This window comes from Panthera uncia (assembly GCF_023721935.1).
Source record: "Panthera uncia isolate 11264 chromosome B3 unlocalized genomic scaffold, Puncia_PCG_1.0 HiC_scaffold_2, whole genome shotgun sequence".
In the NCBI taxonomy this organism is placed as follows: domain Eukaryota; kingdom Metazoa; phylum Chordata; class Mammalia; order Carnivora; family Felidae; genus Panthera; species Panthera uncia.
In genome coordinates this window covers 82,165-92,047 of record NW_026057583.1, presented here as the reverse complement: position 1 = coordinate 92,047, position 9,883 = coordinate 82,165, and positions in this window count along the sequence as shown.

Genomic DNA, 9,883 nt, shown 5'->3' with positions numbered 1-9,883 from the left:
TCGAACTCACAACCCCGAGATCCACAAACGCATGCTTCACCAACAGAACCAGACAGGCACCCACCCCCATTGCCTTTTTTTTTTTTTTTTTTTTTTTTTACTGTTTATTTTTGAGAGAGAAAGAGACGCAGGGTATGATCAGGGAAGAGAGAGAATGGGGGAGAGAGAGAGAGAGAGAGAGAGAGAGAGAGAATCCGAAGCAGGCTCCAGCCTCTGAGCTGTCAGCACAGAGCCCAACACGGGGCTGGAATCCATGAACCAGGAGATCATGACCTGAGCCGAAGTCGGAAGTTTAACTGACCGAGCCACCCAGGCGCCCATCCCATTACCTCCTCTGCTGGGTACAGAGCCTCTGCTGGGTCACCCCAAAAAGAATCCCTGTACCCAAGAGCAGCACTCTGTTCCCGCCGCCCTTCAGCTCCTGGAAACTATGAATCTATTTTCTGTTTCCATGGGTTTCTGATTCTGGACATTTCATACGAATGGAACCATACAATATGTGGCCTTTTGGGGCTGGCTTCTTTCATTTATTTTCAAGGCTTGTGCGTGTCGTAGCACATATTATTACTTTATTTCTTTTTGTTGGTGAATAGTATTCCATTGTGTGCATATACTACTTTGTTTATCCATTCATTAGTCAAGGGACATCTGGGTCGTTTCCATTTTTTTGGCTATTAGGAGTAATGCTGTCGTGCACATCAGTATGCACGTTTTTGTATGAACGTATGTTTTCATTTCTCTTGGGTATGACCTTAGGAGTAGATTTGCTGGGTCATATAATAACTCTATGCTCAAGCTTTTGGGGAACTTCCAGACTGTTTTCCAAAGTGGTTGCACCATTTTATTTGCCCACATCCAATGTCTTGAGAGTTCTAATTTCTTCACATCCTCGCTAACACTTTCTATTGTCCGTCTTTTTGGTGATAGCCACCCTAGTTGGTGCGAAGTGGCATCTCACTGCGGTCTTGGTTTGCGGTTCTCCAATAGCTGATGATGTTGAACATCTTTTCGTGTGCCTGTTGGCCATTTGGAGGTCTTCTTTGGAGAAATATCAATTGATTCAAATCCTTTGCCCATATGCCAGTTGGGTTGTCTTTTTGTTGTTGAGTTATAAGCATTCTTTATATTCTGGGGCATCTGGGTGGCTCAGTCGGTTGAGCATCCCCCCCCCCCAATGTTTACTTATTTATTTTTGAGAGAGAGAAAGAGCACAAGTGGGGGAGGGGCAGAGAGAGAGAGAGAGAGAGAGAGAGAGAGAGAGAGAGAGAGAGAGACACAGAATCCCAAGCAGGCTCCAGGCTCTGAGCTGTCAGCACAGAGCCCGACGCTCAAACCCATGAACTGAGAGATCGTGACCTGAGTCAAAGTTGGACGCTTAACCGGCTGAGCCACCCAGGTGCCCCTGAGCCTCCTACTCTGTCTCAGCTCAGGTCTTGATCTCAGGGTTGTGAATTTGAGCCCTGCGTTGGGCTCCATGATGGGCTTGGAGCCTACTTAAAAAAAAAAAAAAAAAAAAAGAAAGAAAGAAAGAAAAAAAAGAGCTCTTTATATTCTGGATATTAGACTGCTATCAGGCATGCGATTTGCAAGTATTTTCTCCCATTCAATGAGGTTTTTCACTTTAAGAACTATTTTATTTTTAATTAATTACCACACTCAACGTGGGGCTCAAACTCACAACCTTGAGATCAAGAGTCACATGCTCCACCAGCTGAGCCAGCCAGGCGTCACTTTTTTGTTAGTGTCTTTTGAAGTACAAAAGTTTCTGGTTTTGATAAAGCCCAATTTCTGTTTTTTCTTTTGTTGCTTGTGCTTTGTCATACATGAGAAACCATTGTTTAATCCAAGTTCACAAAAACTTACTACTGTTTTCTTCTAAAGAGTTTTATCATTTTAGCTCTTAGGTTTAGATTTTGATCCATTTTTAATTTTTTTTTAAGTTTATTTATTTTGAGAGAAAGAGCGTGAGCTCAAGCAGGGGAGGGGCAGAGAGAGAGGGAGGAAGAATGTCAGGCAGGCTCCATGCTGTCAGTGCAGAGCCTGATGCAGGGCTCGAACTCACAAACTGTGAGATCATGACCTGATCCCAAACCAAGAGTCAGATGCCCAACTGACTGAGCCACCTGGGCGCCTCATGGATGTCCTTTTTTCCCCTTATGGCTGAATAATATTCCATTGTGTATATACAACACATCTTTATCCATTCATCCGTTGACAAACGTTTAGGTTGTTTCCACGTCTTGGCTATTGTGAATAATGCTGCAGTGACCATGGGGGTATGGGTATCTCTTTGAGATACTGATTTCATTTCCTTTGGGTAAATACTCAGAAATGGAATTGCTGGATCATAGGGTAGCTCTACTTTAAAATTGTCAAGACTCCTCCCCACTGGTTTTCACAGTGGCTGCACAATTTACATTCTCATCAATAGTGCACTGGTGTCTTCTCCTCTCATAAGGGATCAATCCTGTCGAATTAGAGTCCTACCCTTAGAACCTCATTCAACCTAGTTACTTCCTAGAGGCCCCATTTCCAAGCTATACTGAGGGTTGAAGCTTCAACATGTGAATTTTGGGAGACACCAGCATTCAGTCCCTAATATCCCCTCTTTCTTTTTACTTTTGTAATGTGGCCACTAGAACATTTAAAATTACATACGCTGTTCACATTTTATTTCTAATGGCAACACCAGTCCAGATGTTGGCTTTAAAAATCGAAAACCAGAGGTGCCTGGGTGGCTCAGTCGGTTAAGCATTCGACTCCTCATTTCGGCTCAGGTCACGATCTCACAGTTTGTGAGTTCGACCCCGTGTTAGGCTCTGTGCTGATGGCATGGAGACTGCTTGGGATGCTGTCTCTTCTTCTCTCTGTGCTTCCCCTGCTTGTCCTCTCTCTCTCTCTCTCAAAATAAATAAATAAACTTAAAAAAAAAATGAGAACCCATTATAGCAGGCTGAATGGTGGCCCTCCCCCCAAATATATTCATGTGTGAAACCTGTAAATGTGACCTTATTTGGAAAAAGGATCTTTAGAGATATAATTAAGCTAAGGATCTTGAGATGAGATCATCCTGGATTTTCTGGACGAGCACTATTTCTAATGACAGGTGTCCTTATAAGGACCCACAGAGCAGACACAGAGGAGGAGGAGAAAGCAACATGGCCATGGAGATTGGAGGCACACAGCCACAAGCACTTTGCCTGAATGCGTGGCTTTGACTCTTAGCTCGTCTCTCTTGGCTTTTCCACTGTCTCAGATGGGCAACCTGGTGGCCTCCCAGGTGATGACTTATGCCGAATGATGCCTGAAGGCACCAGAAGCTGGAAGAGGCAAAGAAAGATGAGTCTTTGGAGGAAGCATGGCCTTGCCAACACCTTGATTTCAGATTTCTGGCCTCCAGGACTGGGAGAGAAGAAATTTCTCTTAAGCCACCAAGCTTATGGCAATTTTGTTATAGCAACTCCAGGAAATAAATACCAGAAGTATCATTTATAATTTAGGACAAAGAATTGTTATCGGATCCCTCAAGAAGTCAATGGACTTCTTTCCACTACACTTGTGTTGCTTGAAAGAGATGTCCTAAGAATCAAGATCAAATGGACTCTTGTTTGTGATGCTCTGTCTAGTTCTCGGTATTAGCTTGTGTTGAATCAGTGGTTGCTTTTGGGTGGAGAGGCTCCACGGGGAGGAGACACGAGGGAATTTCCTCGGGTGATAGAAATGTTTCTCCTCTCGATGGCGGTGTAAGTGAATGATGTTAACTAAGTGTTCACATTTGTCAAAACCAACTAAGTTGCCCTCGTAAGGTCTGAGCATTTTCCTTCACGTACGTTATACCTTAATTTAAAAAGTAAAAACTCTGGGGCACCTGGATGGCTCAATTGGAGGAGCATGCAGCTCTTGATCTCAGGGTTGTGAGTTCAGGCCCCATGTCGAACATAGATCTCACATACATACATACATAGAGGGGCCCCTGGGTGGCTCAGTTAAGTGTCTGACTCTCGACTTTGGATCAGGTCACGATCTAACGGTTTGTGGAATCGAGCCCCACGTGTTGGGCTCTGTGTTGAGGTCGAGGAGTCTGCTTGGAATTTTCATTCTCTCTTCCCCCCCCTTCCCTCCCCCCAACCCCCCTTCCTGTGCATGTGCGCACGCGCTCTCTCTCTCTCTCTCAAAATAAACTTAAGGAAAAAAGGTAGCTTGCTTCATATGTGGGTCCTGACTTTCTTTTGTTTTTCCTAGAGTTTTTCTTTCATTGGTCCCCCTTTTCTTATTGAGGTGGACAATGAAGATCATACTCTGATTAATACTCACCGTTGATTTGAATCCACTTTCTCCCTGAAAGCAGTCTTCATGTGACTCTTTGACTTCCTGCTCCAGTTGAACCACTAATTTACAGGTCTCTGGGAAGCTGCCACTCTGGGATCCCTGCCCCCCCCCCCATATTGTGTTCCTCCATTGATTTCAGTTTCCTTCTCCTAAATTCCCCTTTCATTTTGCTATAGTATGTCCCTGGATTTTTTTTTTCCCCAGAAAAATCACGTGTGGAGTCAATGTTGGGTTCTTCTGCATCTGAAAAATTTTTTATTTGATCTTTCGGCTGGGCATACAATTCCAGGGTCAAAACAACATTTCCTGAGACTTTAGACGGCATTGTTTCAATTATATTCTAGAATCCGATATTGCAGATGAGAAGTTTAAGCCTAGTTGGATATTTATCTTGCAGGTGACCTGATTTTCTCTCTCCAGAAACTTTTAGCATGTTTTTCTCTATCCTTAGAGAGCTATAATATCATCAGGCTGTGTCTAGGGGTTTTACTGGGTTTGGGGTTTGTTTCAGTCTGAAGATTCAGGCCTTTCTTCAGCTTATGGATATTTTCTTCTATTTTTTCCATTCTGTTTCCTTTCTTCTCCTTCCCTGGAACTTCCACATGGGCCGCCTCTCCTGACCCTTATTTTTCCTCTTTCCTGGTACCTCTTAATTTGCTGGTCTTCTCAGTGCCCGGAATGTCCCCAGCAGCCAGCCCCAAGGCCTCCTGTCACTCAAGAGACTTCTTCTCTGGCCGATCACATCCACCCCCACAGCTATACCTCTCCCTCCCTGTCCTGTATTTTGTGTCCACACATACCTTCTGCACAACTCTCCTGAGCTTCAGCCCCAGGTTTCCTTGCACCTGCTCTGTTCACACAGGTGTCTCACGGTTAACTTAAAATCTTTTTTTTATTAAATTTTTTTTTCAACGTTTTTTATTTTTTTTGGGACAGAGAGAGACAGAGCATGAACGGGGGAGGGGCAGAGAGAGAGGGAGACACAGAATCGGAAACAGGCTCCAGGCTCCGAGCCATCAGCCCAGAGCCCGACGTGGGGCTCGAACTCACGGACCGCGAGATCGTGACCTGGCTGAAGTCGGACGTTTAACCGACTGCGCCACCCAGGCGCCCCTTAAAATCTTTTTTTTAATGTTTTGTATTATTATTATCTTTAAAAAGTTTATTTATTTATTTTGAGAGAAAGAGAGCAGGAGCGAGGGGGAGGGGGAGGGAGAGGGAGAGGGAGAGAATCCCAAGCAGGCTCCGCAATGTCAGCACAGAGCCCCATGCAGGGCTGGAACTCACGAACCATGAGATCATGCCCTGAGCCTAAACCAAGAGTTGGATGCTTAACCGACTGAGGCACCCAGGCGCCCCAGACACCTTAAAATCTTAACCACAATTGGGGCACCTGGCTGGCTCAGTCGGTACAGCAGGCGACTTTTGATCTCGAGGTTGGGAGTTTGAGCCCAACTTTGGGCATAGAGATCACTATCAATCGATAAATTAAAAAGGAAAAAAAAGGGGCGCCTGGGTGGCGCAGTCGGTTGAGCGTCCGACTTCAGCCGGGTCACGATCTCGCGGTCCGTGAGTTCGAGCCCCGCGTCGGGCTCTGGGCTGATGGCTCGGAGCCCGGAGCCTGTTTCCGATTCTGTGTCTCCCTCTCTCTCTGCCCCTCCCCCGTTCATGCTCTGTCTCTCTCTGTCCCAAAAATAAATGAAAAAACGTTGAAAAAAAAAATTAAAAAAAAAAAAAAAAAGGAAAAAAAATCTTAACTGCAATCACTTTCTCCACCTGTAAGGAAAAAAAACACTCTTGTGTGTCTCCTCTGGTGTCACTACTCCACCATTAACTCCAGACACTTTTGGTCACCCGATATGTGTGTGTCGGTGGGGGTGGGGAGACCCCACCCTGAACAATTGTGCGACACCAGCCGGATATCCCACAATTAACTCAGTTCCGACACTGTCTAACCAGAGATGGCATCCGATCCCAAAGGTTAGGGACTCAGTCCCAAGAGACTGGCCCTTCCCCAAACACCAATCGCCGGTCCCAGGTCCAGATTGTTACCCGTGATTCTGACCCTTCCGTTTATTTTTATTTAAAAAAAAAATTTTTTTTTAACATTTATTTTTTTTATTTTTTTTTTTTAACGTTTATTTATTTTTGAGACAGAGAGAGACAGAGCATGAACGGGGGAGGGGCAGAGAGAGAGGGAGACACAGAATCGGAAGGAGGCTCCAGGCTCTGAGCCATCAGCCCAGAGCCCGACGCGGGGCTCGAACCCACGAACTGTGAGATCGTGACCTGAGCTGAAGTCAGACGCTTAACCGACCGAGCCACCCAGGCGTCCCCTGACCCTTCGGTTTAAATCGGAGGTTCCCAAGACCTCTTCCTAGTGTGGCTCACAGAACTCAGGGAAACAGCGTATTTGCTGGATCACCGGTTTATCACGAAGGATAAAGGAACAGCCAGCTGCAGAGATACACAGGTGAGGTGTCTGGGCGTCTGTCCCTGTGGAGTTCGGACCTCACCACCCTCCTGTCTCTTGGATACGTTCTTGTTCCCTAACCCATCCTTTTGGAGGGTCTTTGTGGAGGCTTCGTTACATAGTCCCTCTTGATTAAATCGTTGGCCGTCGGTGACTCAACTCAGTCACCATCCCTTCTCCCTTCCCCAGAGGTGGGCAAGTGGGGCTCAAAGTTTGAACTCTCTCCTTCTTTAGGTTTGAACTTGGCTACCAGCCTTCCGATCCCTAGGGGCTTTCCGTAAGTCACTCATTAACATAAACTTGCGTGATGGAAAGCCTCTTGCCATGAATAACAAAGGGAAACTTGATTGCTCTCATTTCTTAGGAAATCACAAGGGTTTTAGGAGCTAGATGCCAGAACCCGTGAGAACCAAACGTGTACTCTTATCAGAAACCACTGTGCCACACGACCCCTTCACCAGCTCTCTTCGTATCCTTTGTCTCCTGTGTCAGTAAATGGCTTCACCAGCCGACCAGGCTCTCAGACACTGCCAGGCCCCGGGTTCTGTCCACTGGGTCTCTGGAGTGTCTCCTACACTTGTGCCTGTCCCTGTCCTTCCAAGCCATGGGGCTGGCTTGGTTCCTGCCTTTGTTCTGTTTTCTTTTCTTTTCTTTTCTTTTTTTTTAACGTTCATTTATTTTTGAGACAGAGAGAGACAGAGTATGAACAGGGGAGGGTCAGAGAGAGAGGGAGACCCAGAATCTGAAACAGGCTCCAGGCTCTGAGCTGTCCGTACAGAGCCCGATGCGGGGCTCAAACTCAGACTGCGAGATCATGACCTGAGCCGAAGTCGGACACTTAACCGACTGAGCTACCCAGGTGCTCTCCTTTTTTTTTTTTTTTTTTAATGTGTATTCATTTTTGAGAGACAGAGAGCACGAGCGGGGGAGGGGCAGAGAGCGAGGGAGACACAGACAAACCCCGAGCTCATGACCTGAGCCGAAGTCAGATGCTTAACCGACTGAGCCACCCAGGCGCCCCTTTGCCCTTGCCCTTTATAATTACCTCCCAGGGCACTCAGCTTCTCTGTCCCACTGTGTTGATTGTCCTCACTTTTGTGTGAATGAGAGAAAATGTGAGGAAAGAGTGAGGAAGAGAGGGAATTGGGGGTGGGGCAGGGCGGGAAAGACGGAAAAAAAGAACGGAGACTGCAGGGATAGGTCATCTCCAAAAGGATAAAGGCTGCCGATAAATCTTTGATCAAGAGACTTGCTTTTATGCTGCTGAAGTTACACTGAAGGACAGATTTAAAGGGGAAAAGAAGTCAGCAAAGGATGGCTGGCTTGCTGTGGGGGCAATGCAGGGGTGCGGGGGGTGGGGGGAGGAAAGAGGGGGAGGGGCTCCCCAGCTCACTCTGGGCAGAGCTGGTCAGGAGGAGCACCCCCATCTCAAAGACCCCCTCATCTCCCCCAGTGTGAATAGTACCTGCTGAGACCAGGGGCCCCAGTCCCAGAAGCCCCACAGACAGAACAGGTCACCTCCCAGGATTACAGCAAAACCTGGATTGGTTCTAGAGGGGGAGGAATGGGAAAGAGAGGGAGAGAGATTTATTTTAAGGACCAGGTTGCTAAGTATGAAGGCTGTAGGGCCGGCTGGGAATCTGGGCAGAAGGTGGTGCTGCAGAATTTCCCTTCCCAGAAAACCTCAGTTTTCGCTCTTACGGCGTTCAACTATTTTTTTTTTTAATTTTTTTTTTCAACGTTTTTTATTTATTTTTGGGACAGAGAGAGACAGAGCATGAACGGGGGAGGGGCAGAGAGAGAGGGAGACACAGGCTCTGGGCTGATGGCTCGGAGCCTGACGCGGGGCTCGAACTCACGGACCGCGAGATCGTGACCTGGCTGAAGTCGGACGCTTAACCGACTGCGCCACCCAGGCGCCCCCGGCGTTCAACTATTTGAGGCTCACGCGCAAGACTCAGGGATCCTATCCTTTACTGGAAGTCAGCGCGTCCACAAAGCACCTTCACGGCCACACCTCGGTTCATGTTTGATTAAATAAGGGGGTACTACGGCCTAGCTAAATGGACACATAAAACTTAAGCACCGTGGACACAATGACGAAACTGAGACCCAAAGAGATGATCAAGGCGGGCAGCCTTTTTAAAAAAAAAAAAAATTTTTTTTAACGTTTATTTATTTTTGAGACAGAGACAGAGCATGAACAGGGGAGGGGCAGAGAGAGAGGGAGACACAGAATCTGAAACAGGCTCCAGGCTCTGAGCCGTCAGCACAGAGCCCGACGCGGGGCTCGAACCCACGGACCGCGAGATCGTGACCTGAGCCGAAGTCGGACGCTTAACCGACCGAGCCACCCAGGCGCCCCAGCCTTTTTTTTTTTTTTTTTAGTGTTTATTTTTATTTTGAGAGAGACAGAGAGAGAGAGAGAGAGCCAGCCACTGACAGTGCAGAGCCTGAGTCAGGGCTTGAACTCATGAACTGAGAGATCATGACCTGAGCTGAAACCAAGAGTCGGATGCTTCACCGACTGAGCCACCCAGGTGCCCCCACTCTTTTCTTTTTTTAAAGTAAGGTCAAGGCCCAATATGGGGCTTGAACTCACAACCCCAAGATCAAGAGTTGCATGCTCTGGACAGAGCCGACCAGGTGCTTCCAAGGAAAACAGCTTTTATACTTCCTAGAGAAACAACATCCTGTGAGAAATCGACAGGGTAAAAACAAACAAAGCAACAACTCCAAACCCCTTATGTTTAGAAGCTTCAATTAATAAGGAACTCTAGGGGCGCCTGGGTGGCTTGGTTGGTTAAGCATCTGGCTCTTCGTTTTGGCTCAGGCCACGATCTCATGGTTCGTGAGATCGAGCCCTGCATCAGGCTCTGTGCTGACAGCATGGGGCCTAATTGGGATTCTCTCTCTCCCTTTCTCTCTCTTAAAAAACAAAAATGGAATTGTAAACAGAATTTGGCCTGGGATAGTAAATTAGTAAAAGTAAAAAGGTCTGTGTATGTGGACTTCAGCTCTGCATTCCCCTTCTCTGATGGTACAGACGTTTGTCTACCTCCTTGTGGAGCGAAGTACTTT